The 24,784-nt window shown below is 50.9% G+C and overlaps 1 long non-coding RNA gene across 1 annotated transcript; it reads left to right on the forward strand.

Annotated features, from left to right (window-relative positions):
* The first annotated feature begins 18,864 nt into the window (after positions 1-18,864).
* Positions 18,865-21,829, forward strand: LOC134486482 (uncharacterized). The gene is made up of 2 exons (XR_010065470.1): positions 18,865-19,692; positions 21,563-21,829. It is a non-coding gene; the product is annotated as an uncharacterized LOC134486482 (long non-coding RNA).
* The last annotated feature ends 2,955 nt before the right edge of the window (positions 21,830-24,784 follow it).

The following is a 24,784-nucleotide window of genomic DNA, read 5'->3' on the forward strand; positions in this document are numbered from 1 at the left end:
GGAGCTGGGGACTGAACCCAGGGCCTTGCGCTTCCTAGGCAAGCGCTCTACTGCTGAGCTAAATCCCCAACCCCAGTGCTGGGATTTCTGACGGCAACAAGCACTTCTTCGCAGCTTGAGCCCTCTCCCCGCCCTAAAGTTGATTTCTTGAGACCAGTAATCCTCTAAGTGCCTGACACTTCTCCTCTCCTAGTTTTGTGGGGCCAGGCGGTGTGTATGACTAACAAGTTCCAAGGAGCTGCTCTCGTTCAGAGACCCCAAGAAAGTAAGTAGAGTTATCTGGAAAGACTTAAGAGATCGTGCGGTGACCTTTCTGCAGCGCATTCAGGCTGTCGGGGTTTTCTTGTGCTCTACCCTCCCGCGTGTAGTTAAATGCTTGACTGCTGCTTCCTTCAGGAAGTCAATGGAACCCCCTCGTGTTCCGATTTCTGTGCCGGTGTAGCCTCAAAAGTCGTTAATGGAGACACTTTAGTTTTAAATGTATATATATATATATATATATATATATATATATATATATATTTTTTTTTTTTTTTTGGTTCTTTTTTTCGGAGCTGGGGACCGAACCCAGGGCCTTGCGCTTCCTAGGTAAGCGCTCTACCTTAAATGTATTTTTAATTAGATGAAACGGTTCATGTTTATAGGAGTTCTGAAGTAAAAGGGTCAGTTTTTTGTTGTTGTTGTTGTTGTTGTTGTTGTTTGTTTGTTTTTGTTTTTCCAATTTTAAGAAAAAAATAACTCCAAGCTTCAGGGCGGACTCCCCCACCTTCCCACTCCTCCCCTCCACCTCACCGCAGTGGTTGAAGCCTGGGCTCCCTGTGTTTGTGGGCTATGAGCAGAGTGGGTGGGGCTGCAGAAGACCCCGCCCCCGTCGTTCCTGGAGGCTGGGTTCTGAGGACTGGGAGGGGGGGGGGGGGCTGGAGCCCTTTGTGCTCCTTTGAAGCCGCAGATGAAAAGCAAGTCGGATGTCCCGGGAGGCTAGTGCTCCTTCTTCACTCTTTTGAGATGATTCACTTGGAAGTCTAAGGAGTTATTTCCATTCCGGCTCCTCCTCCCACTTGTTTGCAGTATTGGGAATAGAACCCAGGGCCGTGTGCTTGCTGAGCGAGCTCTCTACCACAGAGCCGCATCCCTGCCTCCCAGCACCTTACTTTGAATGCCTTCCTGCTGCAAGCGGCCTGCTCATTTCCCCACAGTCAGAAAGCCTGCCTCCCCATTCTTGGGATGTTTGCCTCTAAGTGACTGGAAACTGTAGCAGACTGCGGGTTCCATTTCAGCATCCTTTGTGTGGCTTGCTTCATTGTTAGGAAAAAGAATCAATAGAGAGTACCTGTCTGCCCAGGCAGCAAGGCCAGGTTGATAAAGCCTGTTTCAGAGAAAGGATGGACAGCTCACGGTTAGAGTGCTCAGAGATGGTCTGCCAGGCTCCCATTTGCAATGTTGCAAAAAAGAAGCAGGACTAGGGCTAAGTGGGGTCCCATGCGTTGTCCAAGAGTGCTGTGGGCACGTGATATCAGCACACTGTTATCATATGGGAGAAAAAATCCTCTGAGCAGTCACAAGAAGCTGAAAAATTGTCTAATTGTGTAGCCCTTGAACTCACTATATTATAGACCAGGATGGTCTCGAATTCACAGAGATCTGGCTGCATTTGACTCCCTAGTGCTGGGTGCAAAAGCATGCACCACCATTCCTGGCCAGAAAATACCTATTTGTGTGTGTGTGTGTGTGTGTGTGTGTGTGTGTGTGTGTGTGTGTAATTTATACTTTAAACGTTGAGCACCTAAATCCCCCAAAAGGTGTATTGTGGACTCTAAGTCATCAGCCACCATTCATACCTTCCTTCCTGTAAGTTTGGACTCATCAGGGGTTGGGACAAGCCGCTTATGGCTTTTGCCCTGGCGACCAGCAGGGGCTGGTTTCTGAGCCTGCCTCTGGGGTTCTGGAAGTTCATCTCCAGGGTTGAGGTGTAAAGGCCACACATTCAAAGCAACCTCCTCTTCCCCACAAAGCATTTGTGTCTCATAAAGGTTCAATTCCGACTCTATTAGAAGGCTTAGCAAGTCCTAATTACTGTGTTTATAAAAATTACATACAATTAGAGTGGGCCTCAGGAGCCAGGCCAATTGTCCCCCAGAATATGCACTGAAAATGCACTTTTCAAAGGACAAAAGATGCTTCTGTATATGGCTGTCATGTGATCTACTCCCCCCCACAGCCATATTGGCTTTTTTAAAAAAGGGGGGTTGAATATAAGTTGTTCCTGGGGCCTTTGTTCTGGTTTGAACTCCAACTGCTCTGCAGCAGACTCTCTTTCTGAATTTTAGTGGAATGGCTGTTGCTCCTGCCTGAGGCAAGGGTTGGAACTGTGGTTTGCTGAGGGCCTTGACACTCAGAGTCCACGCATCTGAGGGGAAGATGAGGTCATGGTTTGACAAGGATGGATTTGGAAACAAGAGGCAGTGAGAGCTAAATGGGGGACTCCAGAGTGTTTGGGCAGGTGCCTAGGCTGGGGACCTATCAAACAAAGTGTAGAGAGGGGTCGAGAAACCCCAGGACCACCTGCTCCTCAAGCCCCAGTCTCCTCAAACCCCAGTCTCCTCAAACCTCAGGAGCCGACCACAACCAATAAGACCGCTCCTCCTGAAGCTAAGCCTGTCGGTGCCTACAGATGTCCCTCCCCTCCCATCCCCCTCAACCTCCAGGGAGCCATTCCTGTGATGGTTCTCTCTAGATTTGGAACCAACCAGGAGACACCTGTGGGCGTGCCTCTGAGGGGACACCAGAAAGGCTTCGCTGAGGGGGGAAGACCCACTGTGTGTGTATGGGGCAGGGCAGCAGCACTTTGGTCTGGGGACTGAAGGAAAAGGGGGAGAACGGAAGGTGGGAGTCAAGCACCAGCCTTCGTCTCTCTTCTTCCCGACTCCAGATGCCACATGCCTGCCTTGAGTTCTTGCTGCTGGTCTCTCTGCGCCAGGACAGACTGTGCGCTCAAACTGCAATCCTTCCTTGAGTCGCTTCTGTCTGGAACTTTGTCTCAGGGCTGAGAAAAGTGACAACCTGGACGTGGACAGGTGGGAGCTGTTCACCTGGTCAGGCCTTTGTCTGGTTTCCGTCCTCTGCTGGGAACACCATCACCCACTCACAGGATTCACGCTTGGGTCCTTTGCCCTGCCGTGAACTCCCTGAAGAACCCAGTGCGCTCTCCTCTGAGCTCACAAGTCAATCAAAGCCACCCGGTGGACTGCAGGCCTGGCTCCAAGAGCTGTGGCTTGGACTAGAAAATGAAATGAGTTCGTTTTTCCCCCGTTTCTCCAATGGCGGGTGTCAATAGTCCTTGCGCCTGGGAGCCGATGGAGCACTTGACATCATCCCTTGTTCTCTGCTGGTCGCGGTGTTTCTATCCGTATAGCACATGCCCAACCCTCTCAGACTGGAACTCCAACCAGGGGCAGGAACAGCAGTCACACTGCTTTCCCTCGAGGGCACCAGCGGAAGCACCTCCATTCGCTCATTCAGTAGCTCACTTGCTCACACATTTAGCCAGGGTTCGTGCTTGAGAGATCATGCTTGATTTGGAGGATGAAGTCTCACAGAAACCCATGCTAGCAGCTGGGAGTGTGCAGGCCTGTGGTCCAAGCACCTAGGTAAGGCAGGAAGTTGCTGCACTTGAGGCGGGCCTGGGAGATACTGTGAGTTCGAGACTAACCTGGAGACCCCATCTCAAGCAGCAAAACCAAATAAGAGTCCTATGTCCGTGGGGTTGCCCATCCGGTCAGGGGTTGGAAGGAATATTAGTAAGTAAAACATACTGTGTTGGCAAGATGCCCCCGTGGGTAAAAAGGTGCTTGCTCCCAATCCTGACGGCCTGAGTTCAGTCTCTGGGACCCACATGCGGAAGAATCAACTCCCCCAAATTTCCTTCTGACTTCCACATGAATGATGTGGCACACACACGAGTGGGTGTGCCATAAATAAAAGTGTAATAATTAAAAAATATCATAACATACAGGTATGTGGTATGGAAGCTCTCAGAAAAGGAGAAGCTTTCATTTCAGTGTATTTGTGGTGCCGGAGTGCTTGGGCTTCGAAGGGAGTCATCCGCAGTCAAAGGCTTGTTCTTGGTCACCAGCTCAATGAGGCTAGCGAGGAGGATCGACGGTGAGGAAGTGTGCGGTCCCTCCTGCAGATGGCGCTGCTGAGCGCTACTGCCCGACACCTGACTCCCGGAGGATGAGGGACTAGGGCAGGCAGGACACGCCCTCTGCGGTCACATTCTGCCCACCCCCCCAGGGCTCTGAGCGCGGGAAATCCATCCCGAGCCTTGGAAGATCTGTTTCCCTCCGAAAGTCCTCGTTCCATTCATTTCTCAGTAGCAAGAATTCATTGACTGCTTGGATTTAAGGCTGCTGTCTCTTTCTTTTATTCCTCATTTGCGATCTCAGGCACTTCCACCTTTCCTCGGCCTTGTTTGCGTCAGGTTTCCCAGGCTACTGCTACTGTTCCAAAGCTCTAGGGTTCCTCTGTCCCCTGGTGCTGTCTCAACTGTAAGGTGGTAACACCGTATGCCTCTCCTCGTGATGGCTAAGTAAAGTAACATTTGTACCTCAGACCGCAGGGTTCACTGTGTCTGGGCCATATTTACCTCAGAAAAGATGACATTTCATAAGCAATTGGAACTGACACGAACAGGGTGTGTTTGATACGATGGTCTGAGTGCCACAAATGTCACAGAGGGTATGTATGTCATCACAATAGGAAGTCGTAACAGTGCTGGGGTGGAGTGGCTGGTGTGCTCTAATGAAGGGCTCCCTTCTCCCTCCCTCCTGTCCCTCCCCCTTCCTCCATTTTCCTCCCTCCATCCCTCCCTCTTTCTCATTCCCTCCCTTCCACTCCCATCTCTTTTTGAGAGACTGGTTCCTAACTCACCGAGTCTCCAAGAATAAGCTTGAGTTTCTGATCCTCTACCTGCCGGATGCTGGGATTGTAGGTGTGCACCATGTTCAGTTTATGTTGTGCTGGGAATGGAACCCAGGACTTTGTGCACCCCAGATGAGCTGTATACCAACTGAGTCTGATCTCCAGATCTACTGACCTCCCCCTTTCTCTTTGAATATGTGTACACACGTTTGTGAGAGTGCGGTGTGTGTATGTGTGAGTGAGTGTGTGTGTATGTATGTGTGAGTGTGTGCTTGTGCAGGCTACGAACAACCTTGAGTCTCATTTTTCAGGCACCACCTTGATTTCTCTCCTTGACCTGGAACTTGCTGACTCAGCTAGGTTGGCCATCCAGCGAGATCTGTCTGCCCCTCCCCCTGCCACTCCCCCTCTCCTGTCCCTGCCACTACCTGCCTCAGCCTCTCAGTCTCTGCATGCCCCGTACTAGCTTGACAGTGTACACAACCACACTGGGCTTTCATTGTAAACATGGGTTCTGCTGACTGATTTTGGGCTCTTCTTGGTCAAGGTGACCATTTTACTGACCGAGCTCTTTCCCCTGCCCAAGACAGCCTCTTCAACCGTGACACTGAACAGCAAGCCGCCAGAATAGTATAATCCATGAATAGCAATATGCATGTAAACATCTATCAGAAAATAGGAGACCGTAAGGTAGCGGAAGGTTTAATCAACACCATGTTCTGGTTTGTTCGTTTTTCATCTGCTGAGGAAGATCGCCACTGTTTCACGCAATATGGAGTTTGAATAGGACTGGCCCCATAGACTCCTGTGTGTGAATGGCTCAGGGGGAGTGGCCCTGTTAGGGGGTGTGGCCTTGTTGGAGTGGGTGTGGCCTTGTTAAAGGAAGTGCATCACTGTGAGTACAGGCTTTGAGGTCTTCTATGCTCAACGTGCTACACATTCTCCTGCTGCCTTTGGATCAAGGTGTAGAGCTCTCAGCTCACACCTGCCTGGATGCTGCCGTGCTTCCTGCTATGATGGCAACAGGTCAAAACTCTGAACCTGTAAGCCAGCCCTAATTAAATGGTTGCCTTTCTAAGAATTAGCTTGGTCATGGTGTCTCTTCACAGCAGGAAAACCCAAACTAAGGCAATGCAGATAACAAGGGTTCCCCAAATACTGTGTATGGGAACGTCCCAAGTTAGAGTTTAAAGAGCCAACATGGCGTTTCACTCTCTTTTCTAACTACCAATAGCGTTTTAACAGAGGCAGTAGCGATGTTGGTTAGGAGCTCCGGCTTCAACTTCTAGCTCTGGTGCACACTAGTCCCAACAATCCCTCCAACAATCCCTTTACCTCTCTGTGCACCAATTCCCTTTCTAATAGAGTGGGGCTAGTCCTGTCAGCTCTCCCCTCAGGGAGTCAGTAGAAGACCTACCGTATTCAGAAGACACAACATAGCGTCTTGGCATAGTTGATGCTCAGTACCTGTCAATCAACCATATGTTGTCAGTCTGTGCCATAACCAGGAAGAATTTGCTGTGCAGCCATTAACACTTGCTTTTCAGTGTTCATGTCTCCACAAAAAAGGCAGGGAAACAAACTTTTTAAAAACAGCCTTAATTAATTAATTAATAATTAATTTGTATAAAAACCCTTATATAGGGGTTGGGGATTTAGCTCAGTGGTAGAGCGCTTGCCTAGCAACTGCAAGGCCCTGGGTTCGGTCCCCAGCTCCGAAAAAAAGAAAAAAAAAAACCCTTATATGGTAGTCACAGTTAGAGCCGGGGTTCTCAGTTGAGACTCTGGCGTGGGTTTTTCAAAAGATTGTTGGTGAATTCCTGATAAGGAGACTCATCAGGAACACAGTCTCCTTCCAGAAGTCCAGGTCAGGTAGCTGTAGGGTGGCAGTCAGCCCCTGGCTGATGTGTGGCAGTCATTTATACCGGCCATCATCAGTAACTTCTTGGGCATAGGGGCAGAGCTAATGACAGTGTCTCTGGGGGCAGGGATGAGATGCAGAGAAACAGAGCCGTGTGGCCTGTCACCTTGCACAAAACAGTGTGAGGCTTGCTAGTCTTGCTCCCACAGTAGCCTCTCCAGACAGGGACTATGGGAAGTTTGGTCAAGATGATGACCCTTTGAATGGTATTGGCCACCTCCTAGGAGCACCTAACATCAAGACCTGTTGCAATCCAGATAAGCCAGTGCAAAGAAAACACAACTTGATTAATATGAATGCAAGCTCTTGCCTAGATTGGGCAGATTTACGACTACACTGCTCTATTCTCCAAATTCATTTTAACTTGCAGCTTCTCCATGCCATGTGCTTCAGCTCCATCTTCCTTCCACCTCCTCTTCTCTCCCTCTCCCCTCCACCTTCCCTCCTCCTGCCCAAACCAGCTCTTATTTTACAAGTTAAAATGGGGAGAAGCTTCTGATGAAGTCACCTGAGTCCTGGGTACTTGACTGGGCAGCCCTTCCTGGGGCAGCAGAATTAGCATCAAAATACAAACAACTCCAGGGCAAACCACAACAAAGATCACATGACCATTGTAGTCCCCTGCCTTATAGTCTGACCAGAGCCTGGAACCTGGTCTACTGGCCAACCCGAGTCCCCTTCTGCTCCGGCAGGCTCTTTAAAACCTCATCCTTTAGAGCTGCACCCAGGAAAATGTCAATTATCTCGGTCTCCTTAATGGGCAGGGAGAACAGGTAGATCTCCCCCAGGGACTTGATCTCATCCTTGACCAGACAGCCCAGCTTTGAAGCCGGAGATCCACTCCTTGTCCTCAGATTTAGCCCCATGATCCCTGCAGCCCAGCTGTGGCCTGGACCTGCCAAATCCTCATTTGCAGCACCACCTCCTAAGCCTGAGTCCCGAGCTCTCTTGGGCCCTCCTGCCCCACCAGTACCATCCACCATGTGGTGTTTATTTAAAGAAGTGGAGGGCAAGCTCTAAACCATTAGTTCTTTGGGGCTGGGGAAATAGCTCCATTTGTCAAGAGCCTTCACTCAAGCATGAAGACTAGGATAGAGTCCCCAGAACCCATATAAAAAGCTGGGCATGTGCCCGTAATCCCAGTGCTGAGGAGGTAGACGCAGAAGGATCCCTGGGGTTCCCTGAAGGGATAACCTGTCTGAATTGGTGATCTCTGGGTTCTGGGAGAGACCCTACCTCAAAAATGCGGTGGAGAATAACACACATACCTGCACATGCACACACACACATGCACACATATCCATGCATACATACTCTGCATTAATGGATGGATGGATGGATGGATGGATGGATGGATGGATGGATGGGTGGATGGATGGATGGGTGGATGAATGGATGGGTGGATGGATGGATGGGTGGATGGATGGGTGGGCAGGAAAAATAAAAAGAGGGAACACCAAGTATGTCCCCACAGATGTGTCTGGCTGTTTCATGCCCCTGCAGGATTCTTATCTAGCTGGTCCTTCAGAGTTTCCGGCCAAGAAAAGAGAGGTCTCAGACAGGCTTTGATTTCTGGGGGTGCAGGAAGGGAGCAGATCTTGATCCAAGAGTGATTCTTGGCTGCTGAATAAGAAATAACCTTCATCCATAATGCATGGGTTTCCTTCCAAAGAGGAGAGAGAAGCTGGGAGTCTAAATCCAGCTCTGACAGGGAAAACACGAGAGAGCTGACTTGAGAAGCTGTTAGGACCAGCTTGGGCTCCCCTTTGCCGATTCACAACACTGGAGCTTGCAGAGGAAGGCCCCAAAGTGAGAGCTGCCCATGGGGGAGGGGCATGTCTTGGTGATGGGCAGAGCTGTGAGGGGTTATGAAGGGGAACAAAAGATAGCCAAGGCCAGAACCCCAGGTGCTCTAAGTCCTTTGGATAGCTTCATTTTGGGGTCTTGTATTGGCTGAGGAACCTACCAACAGAAGCACAGCTAGAGGCCTCTTGAGAGGGGCACATGACCTCTGAAACCTTGGCTAGCCTTGCTCATGGCCTGGGGTCCAGCAGTTCACCAAAGGCAGGAAGAAGCTGTCTTAGGGTTCTACTGCTGTGAACAGACACCATGACCAAGGCAAGTCTTATAAAGACATTTATTTGGGGCTGGCTCACAGGTTCAGAGGTTCAGTCCATCATCATCAAGGCAGGAGCATGGCAGTGTCCCGTCAGGCATGGTGCAGAAGGAGCTGAGAGTTCTACATCTTCATCTGAAGGCTGCTAGTGGAAGACTGGCTTCTAGACAACTAGGATGAGGGTATTAGAGCCCACGCCCACAGTGACACACCCACTCCAACAAGGCCACACCTCCTAAAAGTGCCACTCCCTGAACCGAGCACATACAAACCATCACAGAGGCCTAGTTAAGGAGATAAATGACATCCTCAAAGCTGGTGGCTCATGTCTTAGTCACTGTTCTGTTGCTGCGAAAAGACACGATAACCACAGCAACTCTCTCATAAAAGAAAGCATTCCAGGGCTGGGGATTTAGCTCAGTGGTAGAGCGCTTACCTAGGAAGCGCAAAGCCCTGGGTTCGGTCCCCAGCTCCGAAAAAAAGAACCAAAAAAAAAAAAAAGAAAGCATTCCATCGGAGACTTGCTTACACTTTCAGAAGGGGTCATTAAAGTGGGGAGCATGGCAGCGGACATGGCGCCTAAAAACTGGCTGAGAGGGGTTGGGGATTTAGCTCAGTGGTAGAGCGCTTGCCTAGGAAGCGCAAGGCCCTGGGTTCGGTCCCCAGCTCCGAAAAAAAGAACCAAAAAAAAAAAAAAAAAACTGGCTGAGAGCTATATCCTGTTCAGAGAGAGAGAGAGAGAGAGAGAGAGAGAGAGAGAGAGAGAGAGAGACTGACTGACTCTGGGGTTGGCATGGCCTTTGAAACCTCAAATCCCACCCCCAGTGACACACTTCCTCCAAGAAGGCTATACCTCCTAATCTTCCATCCTTTCAAATAGTGCCACTCCCTGATGACTAAGTGTTCAAGTATATGAGCCTATGGGGGCCATTCTTCTTGGAACCACCGCAGCCTCCATTCATTGTTGACTCTTTTTTTTTCCCATTGTGGTGATCATTATGACTTCCCAGGATCCTTCACTGTGGAAGACCAGAAGTTAGTTTTAGAAACATTGTGTTGTGTCTGTGTAGTTTAGAAACATTGTGGGTGGGGTTCATAGTGTATTAAACAGTGCACCCAGCAAAGATGTATCCAAGCCCTAGGCCTGTGTGTCCCGGCACAGGATCTAGATGGAAAATGGGACTTTGTAAGTAGATTTGGGCAAAGGTTGGGGTCCTCACAACAAGACAAGGGAGCCAGGGAGGCATAGGCTGGAGGCCATGTGGAGACAGGGCTGAGTCTGGTGTGGTCAGCAGGGTGGCTAGGAGAGCTGAAAAGCAGGGAGGAGCTGCTCTGGAGTCCTGGGAACATCTGGTTCTGCTGCACCTTAATCAAGGGGCATTGGCCTTAGAATGGCAAATGTCCAATGTCTAACGCCACCCAGGGTGTGGCTGTTTGTGCCACAGGCCCAGGAAGCTCCCAGGGCTCAGGGCTGAGTCTCTGGGGTGTCATTTATCTACCTCTACTGCCCTGTTTGGCTGAAGCTGGAGTAGAGTTCCTCAGGTGTCCAACTCACTCCTCTCTCTCCATTAGTCTTTTCCCTGTGACCGCCTCATTCTGGACAGAAACCCTGCCTTTCGGAGCTCATTCCTGCTTATTACCCGACTCCATCAACAACAGCAAGGTGGGTGGGTGGGGGTCCCTTCCTCCTCCCACCAGGCACCTCCCTTTCCACAGACACCTAGTGAACGCTGACCCGATACAGGCACCAGCTGGGAGAGCAGCGCAGAGCAGGACTCGGTTGGTATGAGAAACCGTCTTTGTAAAAATCAACCTTTGTGTACAACAGACATGGGCAGATCTGACCAGCACGGTGGCAATAAAAGTGAGGTGAGGGGCTGAGGGTGTGGCTTAAAGGGAGAGGCCACCTTGGTTGTGTGGGAACACTCTGCTAATTAAGGTCAAAGCCCACCATGATGGGATAGCCTCTGGGCTCAGGGTAAGATGGGAGACTCCCTTTATTAGCTTCTCCCTCTCTGACCTTGTCTGGGCAATTCTTAAGCCCCCCTCCCCGACACTCTACCTGAGGTATGTCACATAGCCTTCCTTAGATTATAGGATCAATGTCCTTTCTTCTGATAAAAACCTGTTCAACCAGCACCTGAGATACCTGAAATGCTTCCCCATCCTAATGAGGCATTCTGGTACCCTATGCCCCCAACTAATGACCTTTGCCCATCCTGGATGTACCTACCCTCTGTCCCTCAAAACTTTTTAAGCCTTGAATCATCCTGAGTAAAGTTGACCTGCCTCCTGAGAGCAGGTCCTTGTGTGGTCACTCAGTGTATCTAACAGGGCTTCCAAACTCTGTTACCCTCATGGACATTATTGACTTTGATCCATGAGCAGGGAGGCCCACAAGGTTGTGTCCCTAATGTCAGAGAGAGGTGTGGGAGGATGGAGGAGAGAGAGAAGAGGGTTCGGGCTGGGGGCGAGGGAGCACATGTCAGATGTTGAGGCCAGAGACTGGTTCTCAGAAACAACTTATTAAACCCTACTTGTTGTCTCTGTTGTTAAGATATTCTTGGGAAACCAGGAAAAATGCAAGTATAGAATGACTCTGGCCGAGCCCAGATACTCTTCTAGAAGCGGGAGAATGGTGGAGCTGCTGGCTGCGCAGACAGCCACAGACAGCTCTTTGGCCCTGTCTCCAAGCCTGTGGCTCATGTCCGTGGGGCCCTTCCTATCATGTGGGCTCATGAACACACGTGTCTGTGTTCCTCTAGCTCCATGTCTGTTAGTCACACATATCCTTAGTGGTGACAGTCAGCTTTCCTGGTGGCCCTGGGGCTGGAGGAGAAGCTTTGAGAGTCTTTTTTCCTTTGAGATGAGAACTTCTGGGAACCACAGATAGTGTCGGCCATGACAGTTGTGAGTTGCACAGAGTAAGCTGGGTATCTTGCGATCTGGAAGCCAAAGACTAAGACGGAGTCAGCAGGACCTTTTGCGGAGATGGAAAGGGGCTCCTTTATCTTTTCCAGCTTCTATGGGCTTCTATGTTCACAGCCTCTTGCACCTTCCAAGCCTGAAGGGCTGCATATTTCAACACCTATCTCTCTCCTAATGTGAGGCTCGAAGTGAGTCTCAACTACCGGGAGACTCCCCCCTCTCCCCCAAGTGAGACAGGACAACGGAGTTCAATGCAAACACAAGAGGTTGACCCTCAATCAGCCCCTGGCAGCGAGTGACTAAAGGGTGACCCCAAATGGCTATAACAAGCAGTTTTTATAACCTTTTAGGGGTACAGGTTGCATCAGCAAGGTTACAGTTTAAACTCGTTGGCCAAGCATATTGACCTTTGAATCTATTGGCCAGCAAGCATATGACACGCATTCGAACTCTCAGGGACCAGAGGGTCAGGTGACAGTCAGTATATTCTGCAGTTTTTTCAAGAATGTTCCTGTTCCTCTGGAGAACTGTATGTGGAGAATGGAACTTGGCCTAGACTTTGACCTGAGGCGGGAAGCTGGTACTTGGCTTAGTCTTGACCTGAGGTGGTGGGTGTAAGACTGGCGAAAGCCACCAGGGTCCTTCAGTACCCATCCCCACCCCTCCACCACACCTCCACTGTTTCTGTCCCATCTCCCTGAACTCCATCTTTTGTCCCTATCTCATGAAGACCTTGGTGTGGCCCTGCTGTAATCGTCTGCATAACCCAGGGCGTGGTCTCTATCTTGGGGTCCTTACCTGAACCCCACCTGCAAAGCTGCCTAGGTCCCAGGAAGGCGTTGTGCTCCTGGACTCCTGGGTTAAGACGCTGGTGTCCTTGGGGGCCCGAGCTTCTGCACAGTTGGCCCTGTCAGCCAGTTTCCCAGAGTTCCCCACATGCAGGGCCTTCACCTCAGGAGCCGTGGCGTGGCAGGGGCCAGGCGGCTACTTCCCAAGCCTGCATGGTGTTCCTTAATTCCAGCCGCTTTGCTCATTAGATCACAAGTGGTACCCACCTATGGTCTCCAGCACAGGGCTGAGCTTGCTTATTTGTTGACCTCTAGCCATGTGACACTGTGGCACAGGGAGGACAGTTTACACTCCTGTCACTGTGCTTGCCTTGATTTTGCGTCTTCCAGAGGGCTAAGGTGACAAAGTCGTATCCGGGCTTGCAATGCCATTTTAACACAATGTGAAGCAGTCATGGGTACTGGTGTTTGAAACCCAGAGTCCCCAAGGGAGTTGTCCTAACCAGAAGAGGGTGCCAGTGGCCACAGCCCCTCCCTTGGAGGCTTCTTCGAGGCTTTAGAAAGTTGAGAGTTGGGGCTGGGGATTTAGCTCAGTGGTAGAGCGCTTACCTAGGAAGCGCAAGGCCCTGGGTTCGGTCCCCAGCTCCGAAAAAAAGAACAAAAAAAAAAAAAAAAAAAAAAGAAAGTTGAGAGTTGGCTGCGGTCATAGGTAGGCTTCTTTTGGTATTCCTTAAACATGGGGCTCGGCTACAATAGGTAGGTGCAGCCCCTTGCCACACCCAAGCTGTGTTCAACAGAAATCATGACCAGCAGAGTCTGGAGTTAGTGGAGGAATGTGGAGAGCAGGAAGAGAAACTGAGTAAAATGTGCACAGCTCAGGGCCTTACAGGAGGTGGAATCTTGCCAGTGTGATTGTCCTGGCAGGTGTTCCTGGGTGCAGGTGTGTGTCTGGGTGCAGGTGTGTCTGGGTGCAGGTGTTCCTGGGTGTAGGTGTGTCTGGTGCAGGTGTGTCTGGGTGCAGGTGTTCCTGGGTGCAGATGTTTCTGGGTGCAGGTGTTCCTGGGTGCAGGTGTTCCTGGGTACAGGTGTGTCTGGGTGCAGGTGTGTCTGGGTCCTAGGGCTGCCTAGGGGCTCCTGCATCCCATCCTCACTTTCTAAGTAGGAAGAAAGTTTGAGAGTGACATTATAATTTCCCGCTTAACCTCAGCCCCAGTAATTTTCAAGGTGTTTGGATGTCTTTTGTCAACAACCAGCTATCTCAGGGGGAGTCTGCTCTACCTGTCTAGAAACTGTTCCCAGGCAGAGAGGTCCTGGCTGCTTTCTTTTTTCTCCGGATGCTGGCCCTGGCAGAAATAGTGGCAAGTGGCGCCCTCTAGTGGCAAAAGCCTTGCTAGACCTGGATATGAGGGATCTTGGGGTTGTGAGTGGACAACCTTGGCTTAAAGACTTGGTGGCTCTCTGGAACTGGATGACCAGGCCTGTAGGCTCTCTGCTCTGGCTCCTCTCAGCCTTTCATTCTTCTTTGGTCCCAGGGTTCTAGGGCAGCTGCTGTGTGACTGGCGCAGCTATAGCTCCCTTGCCTAGTACCTGGACTGCAGTCGGCTCCCTGGGACGTAGATTGCATGTGGTAGCTCCTGGCTATGCAGGGCCAAAGTCTGTTTTTCATTGACCTGCTAGAAAGTTCTATTCAGGAAGGATCAAGAACAAGACTGGAGAAGTACCCTTGGGGGCAAAGATAAGGCAATGGCTCAGTGTGTGAAGGTGCTTGTCACCAAGCCTGGGGACCTGAGTTCAATCCCCACGACCCACAGGGCAGAAGGAGAGAACCTGCTATGGCCTCTTCCCCCACCCTCTCTCTCCCTCCCTAAACACACACACACACACACACACACACACACACACACACACACACACACACACAGAGAGAGAGAGAGAGAGAGAGAGAGAGAGAGAGAAACGGACAGAGACAGAGAGACACAGAGAGACAAAGACAGAGACAGAGAGATGCACGCATGCATGCACACATTAAAATGCAACCTAAAAAAATTTTAAAAAAGAAAGTTTAACAACAGGTGACATTCTTCTTCCTAAAAATGCAGAAGCCCTGGAGTAAGGACAAAATGTCAACTAATTAACGTTCTGTTTGTTACCATGAAAAGCCTGCCGTGCACCAGCCACTCAGCTTCTTCCGCCTCCAGTTGCAGTCGCTCAGATAGTGATTCATCTCTTAATGTTCTAAACATCCTCGGCCTGGCCCCAGAGCCGCACATCATGTTTAAAAGTCCAATTTGTCCCCCTGACTCAGCCTTTCTGCTGGAGCGGGCAGGGCAGATGGCTTTGATCTGGGCCAAGGCTGTGTGAGTACGGAATTGCTAACGTGTGTTCTGGGCTGCAGCTTCCTCAGCAGCCAGAGCTTCAGGCTGAGGCTGGGAGTCAGGGCCACCTTTCTGGGTCCTGGAGTTCTGCTACCCTGGAGAGGTAGCAGGAAGGGACCCTGGGGAAGGCCCGGGAGAACTCTGAAATGGCCTGTTTCTTTGTGATGTGTTGGGATGTCTGTTGGTGCAAGGCCAAGTAGGGATATGGCGAGCTCAGCTTCTGCAGATCCCCAGGGAGGGGGTTTCAGGAATGGAGCATGGTGTGTGTGTGTGTGTGTGTGTGTGTGTGTGTGTGTGTGTGTGTGTGTGCGTGCACGCACGCACGCACACACACACACACACACGCACACGCACATGCATGCATGTGTGCATACCCACTGTTGACTTTGCATTTGGCACAGGCTGCCCACCTGCCCCAGCAGTCGATCCTGCCCAGTGCTGAGCTGGGGAGGCATACGATTGAGTTATAGCTGCCGGGCTTTTTTCTGGAGCCCTCATAATAAAGATGAATGAGCTGCCCGCTCTGAGTTAGGAACGCCTTCAGAGCAGGGCTCGCTCCCTTTCTTATGCGCATTATGGAGAGAAATTATCTTAATCTAAAAAAGAAAAAAAATCACAGAGAGTCTAAGAAATGTGTGTGCCAGTTCTCCAAAGAGGGAGTCAGGCTGGGGGAGTGAAAGAATGTTCTAGAACCATTTGAGTTCTCTAGCTGCTGTGAGAACCGGGCGCTGAGTCATAGCCTTACCTTGCCCAACCCTTCCCCCTTCCTACCCCCAACCCCCGCATGGTTTGAAGCTCCAGCCCCCATCCCCACCTGGAGAGGGGGCAGCTGAACCAGAAAGAGGAAGTGAGGATGGGACCCTGGTCCATGGCACTGCAGAGGGGAGAGGGCTCCATTGCTGTCTGTGAGCACAGTAAAGAGGCTTGCCTTCTGTGAGCAGGACCCTCTAGAGCTCCCATTAAAGCCCAAGTACCTGGCACCCAGGCTCCCAGACCTGGACAACACTGAGGTGGAGGGCTGGTGTCTGTTATGTAGCCTGAGCCGACCCCAGTGCCCCCTGCCTTTGTGTGAAACACTAACCTTTAAACATCCCAGCCCTCACTGAAGCTGCAGTGCTCTCTAGAGTGCCTGGCTCAGTGTGGCCTCTGTGCTCCGTTCAGCCTGCTCGTGGGGGTGGCAGGATCTCCACATCACTCCTCAGGAACCCAAGCAGTTTGTCCAAGGGCACACAAGCAGGAAGAGCGAGTGGGGTGCAGGGCCTAAGTCTTTCAGCCCCAGCTGATCTGTCTCTCTGAGAGACTCAGGTGGGGCTGGAACAGGCCACCAGAGCCTTGGGGCTTTGCATTTTTGCCCACCAACCTCCTCCTTAAGATCCACCAGAAGGGCCAGTCTGTGAGCACAGCAGCCCAGGGTCACCTAGCTGCAGACTTCAAGCGGTTCTGGACGCAGGTCCTCTGGCCTGAGCATATAGCAAAGGTGCCTGCAGCACCCCACCATGCTACACATCACAGCTTCCTCCTCTTGGTTACCCTCCCAAGGGACAACCAGAGGACCAGCCTCTTAGGCCCCATGGCTTGATGTCCAGGGCTCCAAATGTTCACATTTGGGTCATTTTGCTCTTATGTTTACTCCTCTTCAGAAGCAGCTTGTGACTGCCTCCTTTGGAGCCCTGAGCTGAGGTCATTGCTTTTGGGTGACAGGGTGTTATTCCCAAGGGAATCTCCTCTGACACCTCGCACAGTGTGACAAAGATGTCAAGGGGTAGCGAGTCCCCTTCTCACACCCTGTCTCCAAACAGTAGCTGTTAGGGCCAGAGCCTGAGTCCTGACAGCTCTAAAGCAGGGATTTGCTGCCCCTCCTCCTTGGGCTGATTAAAGAGGCAGGCCGTGTTGTGAAGCAGTGGGGGGGGGGGGGGATATACTCAGGGCGGCCACATTGGGAAGAGAAGAGTGGAGAGGTGGCGGAGATCCTGGACTCCATCTTCAAGGTCTCCCTCGAGGTTTGGATTATAGAGGTCCAGAGGTCTGTGAGGCCTTATAAGCAGGCCCGGTCAAGGTGTGTCCTACACATCACTGACCCACCTCTCTGAGCTCCAGTCTCTCCTGAAAGGTGATCTGGGCCACTGGAAAACTCTGTGGGGGAGGCCTGTCCCCCTTACTGGCACCAGCCTCTAGGCTTTCCCTTCTCCCAGCCTGAGAATCCTGCCCCAACCCAGTGATAGCCAAAGAGAGACACAGTGTCTGTTTAGAATATCGTCTCTCCTACCAGCAGGGGGACAGTCTCATCCACTGCAGCCCTAGGGAGGAGGCGCTGGGATGTGTATCCAGACCCATTTTTCCAAAGGAGAAAATTGTCAGTGGAGGAAATTTTTGGAGGCAGGTCTGGATTAGGGTTAGGGTGTCCTGCTGTGGCCTTTGGGCAGGGACTTTTCTCACAACTGTCGAACTGACTTCTGATTCCGGAGAAGGATAAGAGACCTGGGTGGTAATCCAGCAGGGGATTATCAACAGACATTACAGGGGCCACAAAGAGCCTGGACAGAGTCTTTCGAAACCTCCAAGCCCACCCCATGACACATCCGCCCCAACAAGGCCACACCTCCTAATCCTTCCCAAACATTTCCACCAACTCAAGACTAAACATTCAAACAGTGAGCTTATGAGAACCATTATCAAACTACCACATCTCCTTTTGTGTGCGTGTACATGTGTGAGGGTGCATACGTGTGCATGCCTGTGAATGTACGTCTGTGTGTACATGTGTAACCAGATGACTTCCATTAGGTTTATTTCCATGAACACAGCCAGTGGCTGCAGCTCTTCCTTCTCTATCAACCAATTCCTCAGAGGCTGGTGAGGACACCTTGGGAGTCCCTCTCCTCTCAGTGACAGAAATGGTAACGGCTCGATCTTGCAGTGTCCTGTGTGGGTTAGCCCTGCTGCTGAATTCAAGAGTGCCATGGTTAGTGTTTGACGACGCTCTGTTCCTCCTCTGCTCTTGCAGTCTCTCTGTCCCTTCCTCCCTGATGCTCCCAGGGCTGTACAGGGAGTGAGACAGATGGTCCACTTATGTCTGAGGACTCAACATTCACTTATTCACAAGCCTTTGCTTGGGTCTCTAATATTATCACTGCCCATTGCCAAGTATGGTTTCTCTGGTGGAAGCTAATGGTTAGTTACCCTTGTTAGACCACAACTTATTGAGGACAAGTCTCTCCATCAGCCTGCATAGCACCTTCTCCCATGATAAAAACTAGCCAACAGGAAGGAAGCTTCCAGACAGTTCCAGCTTGATTTCTCTACATCCTACAAACAGGGCATGTGATATCTTCTGGGATAGGGTCTTGCTATAGGCTTCTGGTGGGCAGCCAACAGATACTGTAATTGCTGGTGTTGTTTGGGGGTCTCTGGAGCCTCCTTGACCAACAGCACATGTAGGGGTAGTCCACCCCTGACACAGGGATTTTCGTGTATTAGCCCATGACTTCTGGGTACAGCTTTATCTACCCTCAGAGGGCACCTAGGACACGACTGCTTACCCTCACACTACTGGAGGACATTAATAGACTGATGCTTGGTCAAGAATTGGTCCAGTTTGGTATACACCCACCATGGGTAGACTACCCAACTGCCTTATCATGCCCTGGCCTCTACCCTCTAGGTGGCAACACTCCTGGCTTCTGCCGACCAGGTAGCAGCACCTCTGGCCTCCACCCACCAGGTGGCAGCACCTCTGGCCTCCGCCCACCAGGTGGCAGCACCTCTGGCCTCTGCCCACTAGGTGTTGTCTGGGAACTACATCCTGAGCTGCTTTGCTGCGAGCTCACCCAGTTACCGGTAGTGGCTCAGGTCAGTTTCTATTGGTAGCTGTAATGGATGTGACCACCTTAGTACACACCTTTGGGGAATGCATTTATGCCCTGTGGGTACCCAAGACTGCTGTGGCGTCCACACACCATGATGTTCAGATTGGGTATCTGCCCACTGGGCCTGACTCATTCAGAGCCTTGCCTTCTGGTGTGCTGAGTCACCACAGAAGATATTAGCTGTCAGGTGACTGTTAACTAGAGCTTTCCGGAGCTGGGAGCAAACTATATGCAAGAACTTGAAGAGAGGGATTCTCTCGTTTAGTTCACAGGTTCAGAGGCCAGCCCATGGTCCTGCAGTGAGGCATAACATTGTCTCCCAGAAGACAGGAAACAGAGAGAGAAGAGATGACCTAGGAAGACAGACAGCCCTCAAGGACCCACCCCTGGTGACATACTTCCTCTAACTAGACCCCACCTCCTAAAGTTTCTCGAACCTTCCAAAATACCACCATCAGCAAGAGATCAAGCCTTCAACTCATGAGTCTTTTGGGGGATTTTCATACCCTCACAGTAACAAGAGTGATGGTGTGTGTCCCTGGCTTCTGCCACAGCAGCCAGACATCATAGTTGGCCCTCCTCAGCAGCAGTGTGGCCACGGCTGTGGGCTATGGCCACGATTTTCCATTTCCACAGTGAGCTGCATGTCCTGATGTGGCTGTCAAATGACACAGCCGTGGCTTCCACGCGTCTCTCACATTGTCTTTGTCTCCCCAGAAGAGCTGTCAATCAAGCGAGAATCTGGTTTTCTACCTAAGCTGCAGTATTTTTACAGCAGGTGGGATGCTTGTCTCTCCGTGAGTCATTTTCCTCCCAGCTGTCCTGCACGCCACTCCGATGTTAGGGATGTTGGTGGCTTGAATCACCACAGTGGGCTTATGGCATTGCCATGGATAACATTTCATGTCTTTAAAATCTCCCTCTGTGTGTGTGTGTGTGTGTGTGTGTGTGTGTGTGTGTATGTGTGTGTTTGCAGTTCTATGTGAGAGACATTTATTGTGGGGGAAGGGGACAAAAAGGGGTGACAGAGACACCTTTTCTTTTTAAAGATTTACTTATTTTATATATGAGAGTACACTGTAGCTGTCTTCAGACACACCAGAAGAGGGCATCGGATCCCATTACAGATGGCTGTGAGCCACCATGTGGTTGCTGGGATTTGAACTCAGGACCTCTGGAAGAGCAGTCAGTGCTCTTAACCGCTGAGCCGTCTCTCCGGCCCTCCCCTGTGTGTTTTAATTACTTTTCTGCTGCTGTGATAAAACTCCGTTGCCAAGGCTGCTCATGGAAGGAAAAAGTTATTTGCAGCTTACCCTTCAGGACAGAGAAAACACCACCACCCCTATGGTGGGAGAGCTTGGCAGCAGGCAGCCTGCAGAGGAGAGCAGCAGTGGGGTGCTCACATCCTAAACCACAAGCAGGAAGTCCGGGCGGCAGGGATGGGGAGTGAGCTGGGAAGTGGTGAGAGTCTTGGAAACCTCAAAGCCTGCCCCCACTAATATACTTTCTGTCACGAAGCTACACCTTCTAAACTTCTTCGTACAGTGCCACCAGCTGAGGAACAAGTGTCCTAGACAGAGGAGGATTCTCATCATAGAACCCAGCCAGAACTTCTTAGACTATGAGCTCCATAGACTGTGAACTCCTTAGACTGTGAGCTCCTTAGACTGTGAGCTTCTTAGACTGTGAGCTCCATAGACTGTGAGCTCCATAAACTATGAGCTCCTTAGACTGTGAGTTCCATAAACTGTGAGCTCCTTAAACTGTGAGCTCCATAGACCGTGAGCTCCTTAGACTGTGAGCTTCTTAGACAGTAAGCCAAGAGAAATTCTTTCCCCTGAAGTTGCTCTTGTCAGGTATTTCCATAGCAATAAGAAAAGTAACTGACATGACTCAGGAGACCCCACCAGACATAGCCATTTGGCCCTGGTTTCCAGAACCAAAAGCCAACACACCTCAACTCTACGAACTGCCTGAGTATCAGGGACAGCGCCAGTCAAGACCCTCACAGTGGGGTTGTGCCTGTTCACCCCCACCCCCACCCCAGACCTTGGAGAGGGGCAAGGAGGAAACAATTTTCTTACTGTCCACATCTCTTCTCTCCAAATCTCTTTATGTAGCCCAGAGAAGCACATTATTTCAAAGGCCCCCAGCTGTGGCCGGGAGTCTTCAATGAAGCATTTTCAAGTCCCCCTGTCCTGGGCTGCAGCATATCTTAACCCCTCCATCTACTGCTGCTTCTGTGTTGTCTTGTAAATATGTGGGCCATTCTATGGTTCAATGTAGCCAAGGCTAGCCTCAAACTCAAGGTAATTCTTCTGACTCAGCCTCCTGGGTCAAGCCTTTCCTCCTGGTTTAAGCATGATGCTGGACTTCCTGCCCAGGCAGGAAGTCTCCCTGGCTCCTGGGGGCACTGCCGCTATGCCATCCTTGGGACTATATCAAGATACAGATAGCCCACAGAGGTGAGACTGTGCCCATGCTGCCTCTGATGTCCTTATGTGTCTTTGCTGCAGGACGCATTCCCATTCTGTCACCAAAAAAATGCATTTGACTCTCACTCCCTTGGACAAAGTTACTCTATCTGTCACCTCCACAGTGACAGTGACCCTGTAGCTCAGTATTGTATCTTTAATTAATCTTCTCAGGAAAGTGTGACCAGAGGTAGGTGGGTTCATCTGCGTCAACGTCCCCCATTGCTCCTGGGTCACCCTGCTGAAGAAGCCACAGGAGCCTTGATGTCCAAAGGAAGCAGCTGAGGAACTTCTAGGTTTGCACGCCCCTAGAGCAATGGCTCCCACCCTTCCCAATGCTGTGACCCTTTAACACACGTTGTGCTGGCCCCAACCATGAAACCATTTTCATCGCTACCTCATAGCTATACTTTTGCTACTCTTATAAATCATACTGTAAATGTCTGAAGTGCAAGCTGTCTGATATGGGACCCCTGTGAGAAGGTGTTTTCACACCCCCTACCAGAGGTCATGATCCACATGTGGAGAACCGCTGCCCTTGAGCGTCTTTCACCGGTGGGCTTCCAGGCCTCACCAATCACCCTCAGAGTACATCTGAGTCAGTCTCAGGAACTTAGCAGTGGGGACACATGGACCTTCCTGCCCTCCAGTCTTTTACCATCAGGAAGCTCAGAGACGGGCAAGTCAGTGCCTACAAGATCAGCAGGGGAAGGATCTGAGGTCAATGCAGAAGACCTTGGGGATGAACTTGAAACCTAGTAGGCCATCTAGGGTGTCAGGCAGAGGAGACATACAGGGATAGTGTGGGCCGAGGTTGAGCTGACCATAGGTGAAATTCTGTCTGCCTCAGAGAGTGCAGGAGGTACAGCTAGAGGAAGTCAGCATTCTCTAGAGTCACAGAACTTATGGAATGTCTGTCTATATTAAGGGAATTAATTGTGATGACTTACAGTCTGCAGTCCAACTAACCCAACAACGGGCAGCTGTGGATGGGGAGTCCAAGGATCTATAGTCACTCAGTCCCATGAAACTAGTTGTTTCAGCCAGTCTTCTGTAGAAATAGATGTGCGGGCATATAAGCACAAGCAAGGGTAAGGAGAGTGAGGCTTCCTTCTTCCAAGGTCCGTAAGTAGGTCTCCAGCACAAGGTGTGGCCCAGATTAAGGGTGTGTACCACCACACCTGGATTTGGAATTTGCTCTCTCCTAGGCTGGCCTTGAACTCAGATATCTGATTGCCTGTGTCCCCTGGGATTAAAGGCGTGCACTGCCTTGCCTGGGCCTAAGCTTTTCATGGCTACTATGCCTCAAGATCTGGATCCCAAGGTGTACCCTCCATTTCTGGATTGTAGTTCATTCCCGATGAGGTCAAGCTGACAACCAGGAACAGCCATCCTAGCAAGGCTTGCTGGCCATAGGCAGACCTCCCTCCAGGGAGTGGGCCAGCTGGAAGGGAGGGCATATATGTCAAGGTGTGACTACCAGCTCATAAGCATGGGCTGGCATCAGCCCAGACAGCAGTGACACAGTCAGGGAATAATACTGGTAGGCCAGAGAAGCCACAGGTTCTGGCCCGAGTGGAGCAGCGGGAATCTGGGCCATGTGGACACTTCCTTGTTCAGCATCCCCACGCCTGGCGCAGGAAGACGTGTGTGCGCATGCGCACAGTTGCCGGTTGAATGGAGAAGGCTCTTCCTTCCCAGCATCAGCTGCTTATGATGAAGCCATCTTACGAAAGCTCCGGAAATGTGTAAATTCAGCCCCACAGTTGAGCTACTGAAAAGGAATCTGAAAATAGCGAGGCCTACATGTCTTTTTTTGGTTGACAGTCTGTGTAAGCATATGGGGCCAGTAGGGCAGCTTCGCCACCATCAGAAAACCAGGTTCTTTATCCTTCGCTACGGCGCCTCTCTCATGGCCCAGTGTGGCTGCACTAGCTCCTGCCATCATATCTGCACTCTGACCATTTCCACTGCTTGCCAACCAAAGGCAAAGAGTTAAAACCAAGACTCCTGGTTCCCTTGGAGGGAAGACACAGAAGATGTGCAGTCTCCAGTCGCTCGCTCTGGACAGTCCTCTTGTGAGGCCGAGCTCAGCATGGGAACAACTGGGTGTGACCTTCAGCCCAGAGGATGTAACTCCAACTGGAGAGAGTAGTGGGTTTTTGTTTTGTTTTGTTTTGTTTTTGTTTTTTGTTTTTGTTTTTTTTAAAAAAACGTTATTATGTGTTTGGGTGTTTTACTTGCACGCCTGTCTTATACATCACATGCGTGCCTGGTGCTCACATACGCCAGAAGGGGGCGCTGGATCCCTGGAGCAGGAGTTATAATTGTGACCTGCCACGTGGGTGCAGGGAAACAAACCCAGGTCCCTTGCAAGAGCAGCCAGCGCTCCTAAACACTGAGCCACGTCTCCGGACTCTACGAAAATAAATTTTAACCTTCCTCTAAGTCCACGTGGCTGCATTCATGGTTCTTCATAGATGGCTCTCCGCACAACTGAGAGTATAGAATGTCTAATAAGGAAACGCCCCATCCCGGGACAGCACCCTTCCTGACTCTCCGTTTCCTGACATGGAGACGCCGGGCCTCATCTGTGGGGAAGACTCCAAGAATGCGAGCCTGCTTGGACGTGTGCTCTTGGGCTAAGGCCAACACTGAACTATGTGGAGCTGAAAGGGGGACGGCACCAGATCTGAATAATAGGATTTGGCTGTTATTTCCTGACAAGAACGCTTTTTTGGGTTGACATCAGCAGCTGGTGTGTGCCAGGCTCTCTCTGAGTTTTCTAGCTCATCTGGTGCTTTGACACTGTGATGTGATGCCATTGCTATCCAAGCCCCAAGAACCCTGTCATGGAGTGGGGAGGAACCACTGAGTTTACGGAAGCCTAGAGTGGCAAATGCAAGCCTCCAGTGGACAGACGGGTATGGGGTCCTTCGAGAGAAGCAGGTTAAAAGGTCACATGGACCGCAGAGGGGTGTTCCAGCTTTAGTGGGGTGTCTCAGTTAGGGTTTCACTGCTGTGAACAGACACCAAGGCAACTCTTATAAAGGACAACGTTTAACTAGAGCTGGCTTACAGGTTCAGAGGTTCAGTCTGTTATCATCAAAGTGGGAGTGTGGCAGCATCCAGGCAGGCGTGGTGCAGGAGGAGCCAAGTTCTACATCTTCATCTGAAGGAAGCCAGGAACAGACTGACATCCTCAGGCAGCTAGGAGGAGGGTCTCCAAGCCCACCCCACAGTGACACACCTCCTCCAACAAGGCCACACCCACTCCAGCAAGGCCACACCTACTCCAACAAGGCCACACCCTCGAATAGTGCCACTCCCCGGGCCAAGCATATTCAAACCGTGACAGTGGGCCATCACCACTGTCCAGCCCTTCCTGTTCCAACC

The sequence above is a fragment of the Rattus norvegicus genome, chromosome 3 (assembly GCF_036323735.1).
Source record: "Rattus norvegicus strain BN/NHsdMcwi chromosome 3, GRCr8, whole genome shotgun sequence".
NCBI lineage: Eukaryota > Metazoa > Chordata > Mammalia > Rodentia > Muridae > Rattus > Rattus norvegicus.